Source organism: Pavona decussata, unplaced genomic scaffold, assembly GCF_977016875.1.
Source record: "Pavona decussata unplaced genomic scaffold, jaPavDecu1.1 SCAFFOLD_28, whole genome shotgun sequence".
Lineage (NCBI taxonomy): Eukaryota > Metazoa > Cnidaria > Anthozoa > Scleractinia > Agariciidae > Pavona > Pavona decussata.
The window spans coordinates 3,410,732-3,420,000 of NW_028145451.1; the positions used below are offsets into that span (position 1 = coordinate 3,410,732).

Sequence of the window (9,269 nt, forward strand, 5' to 3'; positions counted from 1 at the left end):
ATATTTTAATTAATATTATGACGGTTAACAAAGAAATAACTGGGTATCAAGGCCGGATTAACGTGCCTTATTTGCATTAAAAATCATGAAAGACACTGCCGAACTCATTCAAAAACGTTAACGTACATATGTGAAATGTTTTTATTTTAGTAAACAAGGATGAACCTCTGTGAGGACTTATGTTGACAAGGGTAAACTAGTTTTGAACGATGTTGATTTAAACACAAAAATTTGATGGCAAACAATTATTTACCGAAGTACTAATTGGAGGTTAATGGCATACACTCATATGTAGCATGAGTATCAGGCTTTTCGGGATGGCGGGCGGGGGGAGGGGGTGGTTGAGGAGAAGGGGGGAAGGGGAAGGGGAAAAGGGAAACCCCATAGAGACCCTCTTTAAGAAGTCAACCTGAGTGCGTGTAATACTTTTTCCATTGATTTGGTTTATAGTATAAAAAAGAAAAGATTTATAATCGATGGCTTTAATTAATCTTATTTGATACAATAAGGCAAAGAAAGTTTGGTGGTAAAGAGAAATAAACAGGTGACTTCAATAGCAGAAATTAATAATTGTTAAAGTGCCCCTAACCGTTCAATTTGTTTTCTTTTGGTAGATTTCCATATCTTTCAAGAACTCATTTTCGAAAAAAATTTTGAGAAATATTGAATCCTTTTATTTTTTACGAGCGCTAGAAGTGAAGTCAGTCTTGTCGATATTTTCACCTATCGTTCGCATTAGTGCCCCACTCGGCCAAATGTGTTCAAATATGGAGCGTGACGTCAGAAAAGGACATCGTGCAAAAATATCCGAAGATCCGCGGTAATGCTTCAATTGTAAACAGAGAAAATGGTTGAAAAATGTGTGGTTTTTGGATGCGGCAACTCTCGAAATGTAGAGAAAGGAATCAGCATGCATAAGATTCCTTCTGAATCCTTCTGGTGTCCTTTTCTTACGTCACAGCTGAGAAAGTGTCAAATATCGGACGCTTCTCATTGGCTCGTTCCTAATGAGCCCACGAGACAAAAATTTGTCCAGCGGGGCTTAAAGCGCGCAAAAGTTTTAAAATTTCAGTAACTTTTAGCGCTCGTAAAAAAAAAGGATCCAATATTTCTAAAAAAAAATTTCGAAAATGAGTTCTTCACAGATATGGAAATCTACCAAAAGAAAACAAATGGAAGGGTTAGGGGCACTTTAAAAGATAAAAAAAAAAACTACAAAAAAAAAAAATATAATTTTAACTCATGTAAGAACATAGACAAATCCCCTGACATATTATAATCAGTAATAGATATAGTGGTTTCATGATTCCAGCTTTATGAATTGACTAGAGAAACAGAACATTTCAAACTTTCACAAGTGAGACCAAGGAATGTTCAGTATATCTTTTTTTTTTAATTTAAGAAATAAGAACAAACACTTTTGATTTCGATAGAAGACATCTAATATATAACCGGTGTCTTTCCCGTGTAACCCTGGGGTCCCTGTTGACCCGTTTTTACTCGCCATTAGTGGGCAGTTTTCATTTCTTGATTTGCTCGTTCTCCGCAAATCAGTCAGAATATGTCGTTTTGTTCTCAGTCATGGTTTAGACTAATTACAACAGAACTTAGCTTTCAAAGCTGTAAAGAAACGAGATTTAATTTGGGGGCGAAAAAGGAAGGAGTTCTTCTTCAAATAACGCACTGGCACTGGCCTGAAAAGACCACGGCTTCAGCCGAGAACGAGGCAAATTAATAAACATTGACAAAGATTTTTAACAATTAAGATAGCCAAACGAGGCGCATATAATCATCTCATATCCAACGAGTACGAGTGGAATAACTGTTTTATAAAAAACAATCAAGAAATATTGCTATATCTTGCTACTGATTTCGCTTTTCATTGCAAGAACAACTAGGGGATAATTTTAATGGTCGCTATTTCTCGTGCATGCAGGGTGTAATGGCTCATTTACCATGGCCGCTAAGCCAATCAAATCCTTGGAGTTACATTATACAATGATCTAGTTTTTAATAATAATAATAATAATAATAATAATAATAATAATAATAATAATAATAATAATAATAATAATAATTAACAATTATTCACCGAAGTGGAGGTGAATAGTGATATACCACACAAACTGATTAAACTAGTGAACCAAAAAAATATTTTCCTTCTGACAATATACTGACAAATGGTATGAAATTTTAAAATCTCGCGTGTAACGCCGTAAGCGATTTCTTGTTGTAGAAAGTTCCGTCTCGCTCTTTTTGCAGACAAATAAAACTTTTGGAGACACTTGTTTAGTTCCTACGTTGTCATTTCTTCAATTTTTCTGTGAAATTCGTCTTGTTGTTGAAACCATGCTGAAAAATATTAGATGTTTCATTGTTTTCATTGTAATGTTAGTACTCGGCAGTTTTCGTAAACAAGGAATTGCATTTTCATTTTTCGCCTTATATTAGAATATGAGGTTGAAAAGATTAAATAAGTTACCATTTAATGCCGTCAAACCAAATTTTGTTGCCATTTATGTATCTTTTTTTTAACAGCCGCCTCGCTTATCAAAGTAATTTCCTCTTAAGTAACCGTGGCGAAACGGGAAGCCATCTTAATTGTTTCTCTTCCTCGGAGGTGAATAGTACTTGGCCTAATCACCTCCGAGCTAGCCAATCAGCGCGCGCGAAAAGTACTATTCACTTATGTGGTATATACTAATAATAATTATCCTTAACTCGCACATTGAGAAGAGTAATCGAAAAGTAGAACATTTAAAAGCTTAAACAAAGCTTTGAGAACCAACCAATGATGGTCACATTAAGGCGATCTTCTCGGGGGAGTTGTCATCGTTTGCATTGCTTTGGTCTTTTTCTTCACTGCTTTCATCCTGGGACAGGTTTTCCATAGTGGGTTGATTAAGAGTTTCGGGTAAAGTCATGACTCCGATAGCGGCTGCCACTGCGAGACCAGCCATGATACCAAATGGCAGGAAACGGTGAATGGTCAGCTGATGAAAAAATATGGAGATATTACGTCAATTTTTATATCTTTCAGTACATCAATGCCGGATTTGAAACATGCAAAGCTTTGTTTTCAGAAGATTGTTTCTCGATTCTTGACACGGCCTCCACGTCTTTTCGACTCAAAATTAAGGAGGCTTTACACATTGGGTAGGAAAAACCCTTGTTAAACAAACAAGTCAATCATGTCAATCTATCACTTTCATTTTAATTTCATTTAATATTCATATCCATATTGTTATTCAGTTATTATTATTCAATACAACGCGTTGTATTTATATCACACTGACTAGCGGTTTATTTGCATTTGACTGAAAATGGATGTAGGTCATCCGAAACATGTATTTCAAACTTAAAACGGTGTGTTCTTGCTTGAAGGTTTTTTACAACCATTTTCAATGTTACGTGCATAGTGGCTATTTTTTGACATGCCCTCTTTACACTTGTTCCATGCAATGGAACAAGGTCTAAATCTTAGATATTAGCACAACTGATTTGTCTACGGTTGAACTTGAATTTGGGTGATGAGAATAGGTTTACTTATTATGAAAATGACGTGGAGAATATCAAGAAGTCAAACCCGACGATATCGATAAATCGGTCATTTTGATTGTTAACGACTCGGGAACAAAGCGCGGCCGAATTCTACCGGAAGTCACCGATGAGTAGCGATCGAAAGCGATCAAATCGTCTAATAGGCCACTTCCGAGTTTGCTGTGAAGCTCACTATGAAAGCGAGGCTAAGTGCAAAACTTTTCATATAAAAATTAGTTTTGTTTGCATATGGCTGAAAACTAATTTTTAAAACAAAAACTTTGCACTTAGCCTCGCCTTCATAATGAGGTTCAAAGCAACTCGGAAATGGTCTATTAAATTATCCTTGCTGGGAGCCGTGCAATGTTAACACCTCTCTTCAGCCATTTGAAGTACAAGTAAGTTTAGTTTATTTTTTTTTTCTCTTGTCAATAACCCCAAAATTTTCCAGCTTGATAGTTGAAACGGTCTTTCAGCTATTGACATGGCATGTTGACAAATGGCATATTGAAAGATAGTCGCTATAATTATCTGGCACGCACATAGCACGGAAAATGGCTGTAATGTTTCCAGGGTTGTGTGTCCCATAAAGGACAAAACTATTGCTTACCAACAGTGGGGCATAAGCGGCAGCAAATGCGCTCACTCGGGCAGAGGCTGTTGATGTCCCCATACCAACATTCCTAAATAACAAAGAAAAAAAGAGTGCAAGTATGGGTACGGTCTTCGAGCCCGGAATAACTGAAAGAAGCACTGTTGCTGCTGTAGTATATCAAGGAACAAATGAACATTTTAGGCATGTAAGAAAACTGTCCAAGTATTGTAAGTATTGTGAACATTGTAAGTATTGTTAGTAGTGTAAGTAGTGTTCAGAGTTGTAAACAGGATTGTATTGTACAGGGGTACTTCTCTGGGGAATAGTCTACCTAAGGAGATTCGGGATATTAGCTCTTTAGACTCTTTTAAAAAACAAATCATGAGTCGCGCTTTTTATAAATTCTTAGAAAATAATTAATGATTGCAATGCAAATCTTATGATGTTGTATTTTAATTCGTTGGTAGTTCTGAGGATGTGTAACTTACGCATTATCCTTTATTAAGATATCTTCTTATAGTATTTATATTGTATTTTGTTTCTTTTATATATCGCATTGTAATTGGTTTCTGAAAAACCATTAGTGGATGGAATCAATAAAGTTGTATTGTATTCAGTCTATTGCATTGTGTCATGTAAGATTTAAAAAACACGAATGCAGGGCTGTCCACGTGACAGCACACTGTAATTGTTATATATTCCACTTTTCCTAAAACTCACTTCCATTCTTCTTCTTCTTTTCTCTTTTATGGGTGTGGCAATGCACAGGAAATCTTGCGATTACTAGAAACCTAGAGGAGACGTGCAACAGAAAATGACTTTTTACCTGAGTGTGGTGGGAAACAGCTCCGCAGCGTAAATGTACACCAACGAAAACGCAATCTCAATGCTGAACCTTGCCACCACCATAGACATGAAGATTTTCCCGGCCATGAAACCTGTCACAAAACGAAATGTAAACTTTTTTGTGTTAGTCCATCTTGAAGACGTTATAATTAGAGAAGAGCACATTTGGAAAGAAGATCTCTTTTTATATTGCCCTTGGTAATCGTGCCGACTTCCAAGATTGAAAGAATGTTGTCTTGTATTCACTGTTGTACACACGAATTTGCTATAACGAAAGTACTAACTTAACGGTATGGATGCTTTGTGACTTGAGTTTACAAACTTTGTTTCACCTTTGTCATGTTCCGCTTTATCTTACATTAGAAGTGCACCAATCGCACCCACAGCAGAAACCAAATACGACACCAGAAGAATTTTCCTGCGTTCAAACCTTCCAAAGAAAATGAAATTGAGTTAGCTGTTAATTATTTCAACACATTAACCTTCTGCTTCCGGAACTTTCATATTCTAAGGTCAAAACTCTTATCAAGAAAAGCGGATTAAATTCATAAAGAAAGACCATTCTTGACAGGTGTTGAAATGGCCACATCAGGGCATTTTCAATAAATTTTTTAAAAGCACTAAGTAGCGATAACAACTTTTCAATTAAGTTTGGTAATGGACGAAGAAGATTCAAAATGTTCGATTACTACATGCACGAATTGTTAGTTGTCTTGGCCTTCAGTGAGAAAGCGGCCAAGAGTCAGCCGAACTAAGCCCCTCTACCAAATATTCCCCAACTCATGGCCTGTTGTTCAGCACTTGATCACTGAAAATGCCTCCACAATGCATACACTATGTGCCGTACGTATTAATTTCCTCACCTCAGAGTCAAAAAGGCGCTGACTGGATATGCTGGCAAGCCGGCGACAGCAGAAATCACAACGTTGACGTAGATGTTACCACCCACAAAGGGCGCGCTGAAGGCTATGCCCCAGGAGACGAAAGATGCAGCAAACCTGTCATGTGAGAAACAGAGAAAATGAAGAATTTTGTGGATGAAAAGGAGAAAGGAAAGTGCTTTGTTATTCATTCACGCACTGAAAAGAGATGCTTGGTTGGAGCGGTTTTCGAATGAGTGCCGCTTAGTGATTGGTCAAAAACAAACACGTAACTTTCTCCACCAATCCAAACCGACTCGTCTAATATTCTTCCTATACCTAGTTCTCTCTTGAGCTAAACGGCTAATTTTCAGTTACTCGGGCATGGACTAAGGGCTGCATATTGTGAGCTTTGCTTGAGGAGATGACAGTCTTTGGCAGTAGAAAGTAGGTCTTAGGGATGATTTCCAGTCGGGAAGCGTGAAATTTTCGGGAATTTTTGACCCAGCCAAAGACATAATTTATTTTCTTGCTGGAAACCGCTGTATGTTGTTCCCCGTTCAAATTTTTTTGCATAGCCTATGTCTCTCTATGTCTCTTGCATAGTATTTTTTGACCTTACTTTCTTGTGATGAACCGTAACTGAAGTTTTGTTAATGACTAGCATATTCCTTCAGCCTAGAAAGTGCTCAATTTCTGTAGCCACCTTTTGGAAAATCAGCTCAGAAATAGCGAGAGAAAAATACTAAAATTGGTTTTGGCAATACGACACCCAATAAAAAAAACCCCCGCCGTTCTAACCTATTATACTCAAACGAGTTAGCTTCTCTGATTTTAGAACCAAACAAAAATTCTGTACGTCTCAGTTCTCGATATCTCTGTAGCTCTAATACTAAGATGAGAGATAAACTACAAGCAATCCTTTATTTTTCTTTAGCATTAACCAACAAGCGAACCACACAGACGTACTCAAAATATTGGTTCACGCGAGGTAATCTTCGCGCTCTGTTGGTTGGTTGTCAACTGAAGATGAGAATGACCAGATCCCAGGCCATGGACCCGTTTCTCGAAAGTCCCGGTAACTTACCGGGCCCGATAAGTATATTTTCAAATATTTTTCGCCTTTTACACAGTGATTACAGACAAGGCAACTTGGTCAATGTTTTCATAGAATTATAAGATTTTAAAATTTAGTATTCAAAGCTAACAAACGTTTACTTCTGTTAAGAAACAATTATCACCAAAGACACTTATCGGGCCTGGTACTGAGTTACCAGGACTTTCGAGAAACGGGCCCCAGGCCCCTTTTATAGCAGAACTTCCTGTTTAAGAAATACGAAGGCTGCTTCAAGTGTACAAAAGATGTAAATTATTACGACTGTATGCACGACATTCAAGGGAGTGTTTTGCAATACATTTGAAGAATTATGATGACTATCGTTAATCACCGAAGAGTTTTTCCAACTATCAACTTAGTGCACCTTATGAAGCCTTACCACATCAACCATGAACCAAGAGTCTTGTGGGCCATTTTTCGAGTGGAAAACAAGTCACGAAAGTCACCAAGCTTTTCTTCTTTGGGTAATTGCAGCTCTTCTTGAGGCATTTCTTTACCATTTAGTCGTGCAATTTTAATTAAAATGTTTCTTGCCTCGGACGTGCGGCCTTTTTTCAGAAGCCAGCGAACTGATTCTGGGATAAAGCTAAAGGGAAATAAGCAGAAACGAAGAATATTTTACAAAATAATTACCAATTGTTATCAATCACACTTTTTTTAAGATCGTTTTAACTTACAACCATCCAGACACAAGCAAAATTGCAGGAGCTCCAGTGACCATGGTAAAGGTCCTCCAATCTCTAATGGCGTATGCAAATCCTGCTAATGCAATGGACTCCAAAAAGAAGCCCATCCACACCATACCGCCGGCCATGCCTCTGTGGCGGATACCGCAAAACTCAGTTAACAGCACGAACAATGGTATGCTGTAAGCACCTGGAAGGAAGAATACAACCAAACAAGTCAATCGGTCATATCTGGAGCTCTAATTTGTTCGTCCTGTAGCCATGGACCCGGTTGTTTGAAAGTCGACTAAAGCTAAACCCCGATTAAAAATAAAACCGAGGTTTTCACCTTGCTCTTTAAAAGTGTTTCTAAAAGCTAATTTTAAGCTAGCGGTTATGAAAAGTAAGTCAAAACTGAGAAACACAAACCTTATTGAAGAGTCTTCATTAATTGATTATTAATTATTGATTATTAGTAATTAAACTTGAATCAAAGTTCACGTTAACTAGAATTAGCTTAATCGAACTTTGAAGAACTGGGCCCTGTAGCCTAGCTCAATCTAATTTGGACCCAGGCTTCTTCGCAAGGTCGAACGAGACAAAAGTGTGGGGCAAACATTTGCACTGATTTCCCATGTAAACGGTCCTTTAGGAATATTTTTGCCAGTTATATTATTGGCATCTAATATTGTTTCGCCAAAGAAAAATTTGTAGACTTTTCTACGGAACATATAACTGATAACCTAAGTATAATGGGTGAAAAAGACAAAACAATGTTCACTTACCAATCATGAAGCCAACGATGGCTCGAAAAAGAGCAAACACCCAGAAAACAGGAGAAAAGGCTGAGACGAAATGGAAAAGGCAACAAAAGAATCCACACGTGAACAGAGGAAGCTTCCGGCCAAACTTGTCCGAGATGGTACTGATTAAAATACTGCCAATAAAAAACCCAGCGAAGATGACAGATGTCGAGACAAATCCCAGCGAGCCACGTTCACACACCAGGTCAAACTGTAAAAGAAGTTATAAATGGGAATAGGAAAAGGTCAATGTAATGACAGCTATAAGCAATAAATGGCCCTTAGAACCTTGGTTGCTCTTGTTGTTATTATTTAAAATCGATACTTTAGCCGCACATGCTGCGGACAGTAAAGACACTCCTGCTCTTTTTCTTTAAACATTACGTAAAGTACATTATACCTCAGTGACAATCGATGTGAAGTCATCTTCGAATTCCCAATCTTCCCTGGGAATTCCGCATCTATAGGCATATCTGTCTTCTCCGAGATGAATGGGTTCGTTATACGGGCACGTCGCATTATTTTTGCACCTCCAGCCTGGTTCCCCAGCAATAAAAATCGCGCCCATTACAGGAATGGCCCACCAGAATGCATAACAGAAATTGAAAAATATGTTGAGCACGATCTGGTAACGGCCAAAGCTGCCAATCTCCTCCAAAACCTGGTCAGTAGTTAACTTCTTCATGGCTGAAATTCTGCAACGTTAAGAGATTGAAATTCTATCATTTTGCTACACGTGCGTGAATTTTAAGTGTTGAAGACGGAATGAAGGTAGGAGTACATTCCGTATGCATTGTTTATATACACGCTTTTATATGAGGAGGCCCTGTTCGGGGGGTGAGG

The 9,269-nt window shown here is 37.8% G+C and overlaps 1 pseudogene across 1 annotated transcript in view; it reads right to left on the reverse strand.

Annotated features, from left to right (window-relative positions):
• Window positions 1–466: 466 nt before the first annotated feature.
• The window catches only part of LOC146485148 (solute carrier family 22 member 15-like), a 12,587-nt pseudogene continuing 3,784 nt past the window's right edge, over window positions 467–9,269 (reverse strand). Inside the window, exons 2-10 of the transcript XR_014863506.1 lie at window positions 8,827–9,121; window positions 8,409–8,637; window positions 7,636–7,834; window positions 7,338–7,544; window positions 5,845–5,979; window positions 5,314–5,411; window positions 4,962–5,073; window positions 4,151–4,223; window positions 467–2,993 (exon numbers count right to left, since the gene is read on the reverse strand). The product of XR_014863506.1 is annotated as a solute carrier family 22 member 15-like (transcript). The remainder of the gene's footprint in view (window positions 2,994–4,150; window positions 4,224–4,961; window positions 5,074–5,313; window positions 5,412–5,844; window positions 5,980–7,337; window positions 7,545–7,635; window positions 7,835–8,408; window positions 8,638–8,826; window positions 9,122–9,269) is intronic.